Source organism: Xyrauchen texanus, chromosome 34 (assembly GCF_025860055.1).
Source record: "Xyrauchen texanus isolate HMW12.3.18 chromosome 34, RBS_HiC_50CHRs, whole genome shotgun sequence".
Lineage (NCBI taxonomy): Eukaryota > Metazoa > Chordata > Actinopteri > Cypriniformes > Catostomidae > Xyrauchen > Xyrauchen texanus.
In genome coordinates this window covers 31177509-31187188 of record NC_068309.1, presented here as the reverse complement: position 1 = coordinate 31187188, position 9680 = coordinate 31177509, and the positions used below count along the sequence as shown (strand labels likewise).

The window sequence follows — 9680 nt, the reverse complement described above, 5'->3', positions numbered from 1 at the left end:
GGGAACGGAGGTTACATACGTAACCTAGACGTTCTATACATTGTTGGTGATAAATGCAGTACTTTGTTCTTAGAGCTTTTCCTCATAACTGTTCAGGGATCGTGGTCCCTTTAAATGTTCTATATGGGTGATGACGTAGGACGCTTGTCGGCGCCATTTGTTTTTCTGGTGTTTTTCTTACTAAATAAACGACACACGTATTTGTGTGCTCAAAGTGCGAAGTTGTCTCTTGCAAGTTACTGCAATTTCCACACTGGTGACCCCGACATTAGTCTGCTGGATGTATCCAGTGACACAACACGACCATGACTGCGAAGGCTGTCACCCTCAAACTCCCCGAATTCTGGGAATCGTACGCATTGGCATGGTTCGCACAGACTGAAGCGCAGTTCGCGCTGCGTGAGATCACCGCGGATACAACAAAATACTACTACGTAGTGTCGGCTCTCTGTAATTCAACGGCATCCAGAGTGGTGAGCCTTCTAACAAATCCTCTGGAAAACGAGAAGTATGCAGCACTCAAAGCCCACCTGTTGAAAACGTTCGGACTGTCGGATGCTGAGAGAGCCGGCAGGCTTTTCTCCCTTCAAGGACTGGGTGACAGCAAACCGTCCGAGCTCATGGATCGCATGCTGGATCTTTTGGGAGAGCACAGACCCGATTTTCTGTTCATCCAGCTTTTCCTGCGTCAGCTGCCTTCACAAGTGAGAGCTGCATTAGCCAACACCATAATCACTGACTGTCGGAGACTGGCTGAGGAAGCTCATAAATGTTTCCTGGCGAGTCACGGACATTGTGCGGACGCACTTTTTCCTGCGCACATCGCTTCGGTGACACGTGACGACTCCACCTTCGTCGCGGCAACCACTTCTCGGCGGCAGTTGTCTTCTGGCCCTCAACAACTTCCAGGCTTGTGTTTCTACCATGCTAAGTTTGGAACCAAGGCTAACAAATGTCGCTCAACATGCAGTTTCAGCGGGTCGGGAAACGCCAGGGCCGGCGCTCAGTAGTGGCCATGAGCGTCGGCCGCGTAGGCAGGCTGCTTTTCATCCACGACAGCATCTCTGGACGGCGTTTTCTGTGCGACACAGGAGCACAGAGGAGCGTCCTGCCTGCATCCCGTTTGGACATGGTGACCGACAGCCACGGCCCCCTATGGAAGCTGCCAATGGTAGCCCCATCTGCACATATGGAACGAGGTACATCGAATTGTGTTTAGGAGGACAGCACTTCGGCTGGAACTATGTTACCGCAAAGGTTGCCGTTCCCCTCATCGGCGCTGATTTTTTGTGTGCACATGGACTGTTGGTGGATGTAAAGAATCGCCGTCTGATTGACGCTGTCACGTTTTGCTCTTATACATGCACACTCAGCGGGACCGACTCCATATGGCTGTCTAGCATGCTTTCAACATCTGATGATTTCCACCTTGCTTGCCAGTTTCCCAGCCCTCACTCAGCCCACTTTCTCTGCATCTGCCATGAAGCATGGTGTGGAGCACCATCTCGCCACCACTGGTCCACCCGTCTATGCCCGCGCTCGGCGCCTCGACCCAACCAAGCTTGCCGTTGCAAAGGCTGAGTTTGCGAACATGGACCGCCTGGGAATAGTTTGCCGATCGGACAGCCCATGGGCATCGCCCCTCCACATCGTCCCCAAACCTGGTGGCGGCTGGCGCCCGTGTGGCGACTACCAGCGCCTTAATGAGGCAACGGCACCTGACCGATACCCAGTCCCGAACATATAGGATTTTTCAGCACACCTGTCTGGCAAGGTGATTTTTTCTAAGGTGGACCTTGTTCGTGGATATCATCAGGTGCCGGTACATCCACTGGACATCCCCAAAACGGCGGTGATCACACCGTTTGGTCTGTTTGAGTTCCTGCGCATGCCGTTCGGCCTTAAAAACGCCGCCCAAACTTTTCAATGCCTCATGGACTCTGTTTTGCGGGACCTGCCTTTTCTTTTTGTGTACTTGGATGACATTCTAGTAGCGAGCACGTCCAAGTCTCAGCACCTGGCGCACCTCCAAACCCTTTTTGAGCGGCTTAGCCAACATGGATTGATTGTCAACCCCGCCAAGTGCCAGTTCGGCCTCTCCACCATTGACTTCCTTGGACACAGAGTTACTAAGGACGGGGCGGTCCCTCTCCCATCAAAGGTGGAGGCAGTCACACAGTTCCCATGCCCGCTTACTGTCAAATCCCTGCAAGAGTTCCTTGGCATGTTTTTTTTTATTTTTTACCACCGCTTCATCCCTCGAGCTGCTCTGCTCATGCGGCCTTTGCACGAGGCCTTGAAAGGTAAACCACAGCACGTTGTGGACTGGACTGAGAGTAGAGACAGGGCTTTTGCCGCCACTAAGGCAGCCCTAGCGAACGCCACCATGCTGGTGCATCCTTCTCCAACAGCCCCATCGCCATCACCTCGGATGCCTCAGACTATGCTGTCGGTGCTGTCGACGAGCAGTGGGTAGGTGGTGCCTGGCACCCACTGGCTTTCTTTAGCCGTCAGCTGCGCCCCTGTGAGCGGAAGTACAGCACTTTTGACCGGGAGTTGCTGGGTCTCTACCTCGCCATCCGACACTTTCGTTCCCTGCTGGAAGGCCGACACTTCACTGCGTTTGTGGACCACAAGCCGTTGACTTTTGCCATGGCCAAGGTGGCTGAACTGTGGTCCGCCCGCCAGCAACGTCACCTGTCCTACATTGCGGAGTTCACCACGGACTTGCAACCAACCACGTGGCTGACTGCCTATCATGGGTTGTGGCGGGGGCAGTCCACCTGGGTTTGGATTACAACCGCATGGCGGCCACTCAGGCCACAGACCCGGACGTGCAACTCCTGAGGACCTCGACTACAGGTCTGCAGATCGAGGATGTGGTTTTTGGCGATGCCGGCACCACGCTCCTGTGTGACATCTCCACAGGTAGTCCTCGGCCAGTCGTTCCCACGGGATGGAGATGACAAGTTTTTGACGCCATCCATGGTCTCTCCCACCCAGGTTTGAAAGCGTCACAGAGACTGGTTGCAGCTACGTTTTTTTGGCACGGCCTCAAGAAGGACGTTAGGGATTGGGCTAACATCTGTGTTGAGTGCCAACGAGCCAAAGTCCACCGCCACACTAAAGCCCCGTTAGGTTTGTTCCCGGTTCCGGAGAGACGTTTTGATCATGTAAACGTGGACCTGGTCGGTCCGCTGCCCTCCTCTCACGGTTTCACATATCTGTTCACCATGGTTGACAGGACCACCCGCTGGCCCGAGGTTGTGCCTTTGACGTCAATGGCGTCTGTCGAGATGACACAGGCATTTATTGGCGCCTGGGTTGCCCGTTTCGGCACTCCTTCGGACATATCCTCTGACCGAGGCGCGCAGTTCACGTCTGAGCTGTGGGACGCTGTCGCACAGAGCCTCGGAGTGAAACTCCACCGCACGACCGCATATCACCCGCAGGCTAACGGACTCTGTGAACGTTTTCATAGGTCAATGAAGGCTGCCCTGCGTGCCAGCCTCAAAGATAGCAACTGGGTCGACAAGCTCCCATGGGTGTTGCTGGGCATCAGGACTGCGCCAAAGGAGGACCTTCAGTCCTCATCCGCGGAGCTTGTTTATGGACAGCCACTGCGGGTACCGGGGGAGTTTGTCCCTAGTGCCACTGTTCCCTGGTCTGCTACTTTCCAGCGGTCTACTCTACTGGACAATGCAAGGCTTTTCGCACCTGTTCCAACTTCACGTCATGGCCTCCCTCAGTCACACATCCCCGCTGGACTTCAGACGGCTGACTACGTTTTCATTCGCCACAATGCCCACAGGGGACCGCTACGTCCGCCCTATGAGGGCCCATTCCGGGTTCTGGAGACGGGGGACAAACATTTTGTGGTGGACAGAGGCGGCAAACCGGAGCGACTTTCTATCAACCGCCTCAAACTTTGGACGTGGCCAGGCCCATCGACCTGGCCCAGCCCCCACACCGCGGACGGCCTCCTGCTCTGCCTCCACCCCTTGCTCCAAAACCTCCTACACTCCATGCCCCACACCCGGGTCATGACGGGACACCGGCTGCAGTGAGGTCTCCTCAACCTCCAGTACAGCGCAGTCGTTGTGGTCGGTTGATACGCCCACCTCCCCGTTGACAGTTTGGTTCTGCGGATACGGTGAATTCTGGGGGGACGTGTGTAGTGACTGTGACATAAATAATTCACCTTGGTGTTAAATTTAGTTCTATACATTGTTGGTGATAAATGCAGTACTTTGTTCTTAGCGTTTTTCCTCATAACTGTTCAGGGATCGTGGTCCCTTTAAATGTTCTATATGGGTGATGACGTAGGACGCTTGTCGGCGCCATTTGTTTTTCTGGTGTTTTTCTTACTAAATAAACGACACGTATTTGTGTGCTCAAAGTGCGAAGTTGTCTCTTGCAAGTTACTGCAATTTCCACAACATAATAATTCAAACAATTAGATCATTTAGATGAGGAAAGTTGAGGAAAGCATGGATTAGAACATACATAAAGTGTCTTTAGAAGTCAATATATTGTTTGTTTTATTCCCATTTCATTGAACATAAGCCTACAGTCGATAGCTTTCCATTTTGCAAATTTGAGAGTTTATCAGTCTGTCTTTTATTCACAGGATGTGTTCTAGCATCTGCGCTATTTTTAATTGTCGTTTATGTACATGTGTGTCAGATGGATGCTTTTGGAGAGTCTTGTTGATTTTCGGTGTCATAAATGGGCATTTTTAGGATGCAGTGCCAAGTTGTAAAACTTAGAAAATTGTGTCTCAACATTCCTGCATTATGTTGTGCTTTGTTCAGGTGACAAGAATGCATAATATGTTCTCTCATCAGGTGGCTCTTACACTGTGGCTACTTTGCTTATGAGGATTGGTGAAGCATGCTGTCTGTCCTCTGCAGACGGTGCTCGTTAAAACGCAGTAACATGTACTTTAAGCTTGGATGGCTCAGATGGTAGGAAAATATATGCATTTCTGATGGAATTTACATACAGGTCAGGAGGCATTATTAATAATTATATTTATAAAATGAATTTCAGTCAATTAGTTCGATATTAAAATGATAGCCACAGTCATAATGCAATTTATGTAGCGAAGGTGAAAAGATCTTTCAACCTGTTTCACAGAATATTCATACATTGTCGCTTTCGTGTTCGACAATTTCAGCTACAGTAGGTATTTACAAGCCACTACTGACTGCTGTTTTACAGACTGCTGTTGATATGTAAGGTAAAGAGGCTCAGCTAAACACACACACACACACATTCTGCAGCTGCACATGTGATCATTCTCTCAGGCCACGTGAGTCACTCTCTCGCCCTCTGTCTGCATTATGACATGCATAAAGGATCACAGACATTCAGATACTGACACTAACATGCATATACTCACACAGATGCTGGTAAAAAAGGTCTTACCATTTCTTAATGTTCACTGTCTGGTATTGTATATGCAGCAAAAAAAAAAAAAAAAAAAAAAGATTAATTAAAGGGCATATTCATTTTTGTATTCTTTGTTTCTAAAAGTCACCATCTAACCAATAACGCTCTTCACGTCATCGGATCCTCCTGTCTTCTATGCCAGACATACACAACACAAGCCATTAGTGCACTGTTGCAAATACGGTAGCGTTTATCCATGCCAGGCAGAGGAAAGGATTATATCAGGCTAGCGCCTGCCTGTGACCTCTGCCAGGGAACACCATGTTCTTGGCTCATTTCTTCATTAAATTGGAAAATTTGGGTGGTGTGGAAGTAATAATGGCAGTACGGTTATATAAGAAACCTCAAAAAATCTCCAGGCCACTACAGATAATCTTGTCATCAGAGTTATTGTGAGGTTTTGCAGGATGTTATGGCTTTATGCAAACAGAAATGCCCCAAACATGCCCCAAACTCTCACCATTGGTTGGGCTAATGCAAACTGATCTCAGTGTGAATTAGTGACAGGAGGTTGAAAGTTCTGCTGCTGAAATTGGTCTGTGCTTACTGAAATTCATAATATTGCCCCTAGTACCTGAAGCTAGGAGTGTTGTTGAGGTGAAATATTCACTGAGTGACGCCAAAGGTGAGTTGTATTTTTTGTTGTAAATGATGTAACACAGTCAACAGGAATTTATATTTTATTAAAATTTACTAACCCAAACACCAACCCTAAACATGACAGTCAGTGGAGTAAAAAGGTACATTTACAGTGGAAATGCAACCTTTGAATCACTCTAACCATTATTTATGTGAATGCAATTACTTCCAGGTGTCTATGTGACCAGAACCCGTGTCTAGGAAATTGTTCATCCATTCAGTATTACCAGTATATATATATATATATATATATATATATATATATATATATATACTCAAAAAATTATTTTAGCCTATTTTCAAGATTTTTTATTGCTGTCAGTCAATGAAAAGTTTAATCTTGTTTAAATATTTTGAAAGTGCTGTAATTTGACACTGTATATACTTCTCTTTCTGTCAAAATGCAATTATTTCCATCTTAGGAAAGAACACAAAACAAAATGTAAAAAGATAATGCTTTATTAACATTTTCTAAACAAAGCCTTCCACAGTATAAAGATAGAAATGCACTAAAATAGCACCAATTCAAGAAACGTTTCCCAAAGTCTAAGTTGGAGTTTGACTAATTGAAAGAACTTGTCTCCCCATAGGTTACGTATTCATTGCAATGTGCATTAAATCTCTTAAACTCTCATCATCCATAATATTAATCTGCAGGTAGACTATGGCTATACGCATTCCTACAGCAATAGTGAAGCTGTGTTCATGCTGCAAAACAGCATGTGGACTATGCTTTCCTACAAAATAGCTTAAAAGCAGGAATTAAATTCCATTTGCAGTTGGAATGTCTCACAATAAGTCACACCCGAGTGTTAAACAGTGGCGATGGCCTTCAACATGTCTGTCAGAATTGTTGGTACACCATCGTGGAATCCCGCACCAATAATGTCACTAACCAGGACTGCTCACTAGTAGTAGTTGGATTACTCTTTATGCAAACACGTGCAGGTGGCTAGTAAGAGTGCGTATGTCATCAAGATCAGGTTTCAGAGGTTTGTGAACAGTGATTGGACGAGAGCATGGCAGAGGAAGTCTAAGTCAGTGCTCTGTTCATTGTTTTATTTAAATGGCAAAAGTAAATTCATATGTGTGAAAGCATCACATTTACAGAAAGTTGAGTTTTGATAATTATTTCCGCTCATTTATCATGTAGATAATGGAAGATATACTTTAGTGCTTTGTTTTGATATACAGTACTCCACACAGTGTGATGTGTTGTACATTCACTGAACATTTTATTAGGAACACTCAGGAACATAATCAGCGTATGACTGCATGATGAAAACAAACAGTAAAAGTCATTAGTCATTCCAGTCATTTAAGCCCTCCTTTTCCAGAGCTGGCAAAAAAGTAAATAGTGACAGTGTTCTGATTGGTTTATTATAGACAGCACGAGGAAATGGGATGCTGACTGTGTGGCCTTTTCACCCCACTAGCTCCAAACCGTCTCTCGATTATTGTCATAAGATGTCTAAGGTTGGCACTTTCCAGAAGCATGCTCTCTCTCTCTTTCTCTCTCTCTCTCTCTCTCTCTGGTTCCATAAAAGCTTGCTGATGGAAGCCCCCTCCTCCAGTTACAAAATCATACAGACATAACACATTATAAACACACTCTATGTGTTACTGATAGTTTTTAATGCATTTGATTCCTCCACTTAAGTAGAATTAACCCTTTAAGTGTTTCCCATCATCCACAGCTGCCAATATACAGTAAATTAAAACTCTCTTGAAAGTCATTATGGAACAAGTGCACACTTAGATCAATAATACAAAGGTCTAAAGAAAATGATTTTGTCATCATTTACCCACACTCATGTCAATACAAACCTCATGATTTATATATTTATTTTTATTATTTAATTTTTTTTGGTGACACACAAAAGGATATGTTATATATGGCATAATATATTTCAAGCTGTTCCTTCCATACAGTGAAAGTGAATGGAGACCATATGATTTTTGTGCAATATTCCTTTGTTCTCTGGGCTTTTGCAGTTGGACTACTGTATTTTTACAGTATGCAAATGCTGAATATACAAACATTCAATACTTTATTACTTGCACTACTTACAGTATACAATATATTCACTGTTCTAAGTTGTGATTCCTAAAATGCATTTACTATATACCATTTTTGTTAAATCTGTAACTACATGCCCTGGACACTGTGCTCTCCATTTCTTTGATGTAGTGTCTAATATATGCTCTGTAGTGTTTATATATTGACATGCTGTATGTATGATCTGAAAGCATTTGACTTTGAGCACAGATTAAATGGTTTTGAGGTGATTGGTTGATTTTGCCAGAAGAGTCAAGGGTTTTGTGAATGTAGTTTGAAGGTTTGGTTTTGTGTTTAAAGTTGTGAGAAGATGTGTGAAGGCTTCAAGAAATGTGTCTTAGTAATTGTGAAAAACTGTAATATGCTATTTTCCACAAAAATTTATTCTGGATCAGATGACTTGATCGGAAATTATGTAGTATGCTGTCCAGCGTCATGGAACACTAAAACAATCATATTAGAATTCAGACTGCTGCAACCAGAGGTTGAAAGTCACACAAATATGGGCAGAGAGGATCGACACATACTCAATGATGGCTTAAATGACACAGAATGGAACTGAATGAGATCTCCTTACTCATATCTGCATGCTTTGGAGAGAGAGCAAGCTTTAGTCATTGTTGTATTTGCATGTGTAATTAGTTCTTATGTACAATAATTATTTTTATTTGTTTAAAGAGGCTTTTGGACACATGAAGATATTTTTTTGACACTAGGATATATAATTTTTGTCATGCTATAACTTTTGATTGCATTGTTGTATTACAGTAAAACAAAATTGTACTCAGTTGAAATGAGGCTAAATGATTGGGAACAAAACAAATGCAGTTTTCAGAGCCACCTTATTTACACCCTGAGATATATCATGTCAAATCAGAAAAATATTTTTGGCTTGTTTTTTTATTTATTTATCAGCAGTTTCTTAGGCTAATTATCTATATAATTAAATAAATTGAAACGTTTACTTTAAAATTATCCTAACACTTTAATTTCAAATACATTTTTTATTATATTCTATTATATTGAAATCTGTTCTATGTCTTAAAAATATATCATTAAAATGTTTAAATACAACTTACTTTATGCCCATCTAGATTTTCTATTCTATTCTATTCAATTATATTCTTTATTTGTAATATTTTATTCCTCAAATATTTAAAAAAAACTTTTGTTTGTACCATTCTGGACTTGCTATTCTATTCTATTATATTGTAATCTATTATTTGTATTAAAAATTGTATCATTACAATATTTCATTTTAACTTTTGTTTGTAGCCTTATAGATTTTCTGTTCAATTTTATTTTATTCTATTCACTTATATTCTATCATGTTGTTTATTTTTTTTTAAAGATTTTTCAACTAAAATACGACTTTTGCTCTTCCAGATTTTCTATTCTGTTCTATTCTATACAATTATAATCTATTATTTGTATTAAAAACAATTATCATTAAAATGTTTCATTTCAACTTTTGTTTGTGCCATCTAGATTGTCTATTCTGTTCTATTCTTTATTTGTTTTAAAGATT

At 43.1% G+C, this 9680-nt stretch overlaps 1 pseudogene; it reads left to right on the top strand.

The window, feature by feature from the left end:
• Window positions 1-305: 305 nt before the first annotated feature.
• LOC127627581 (uncharacterized) lies at window positions 306-4067 on the top strand (annotated as a pseudogene).
• Window positions 4068-9680: the final 5613 nt, after the last annotated feature.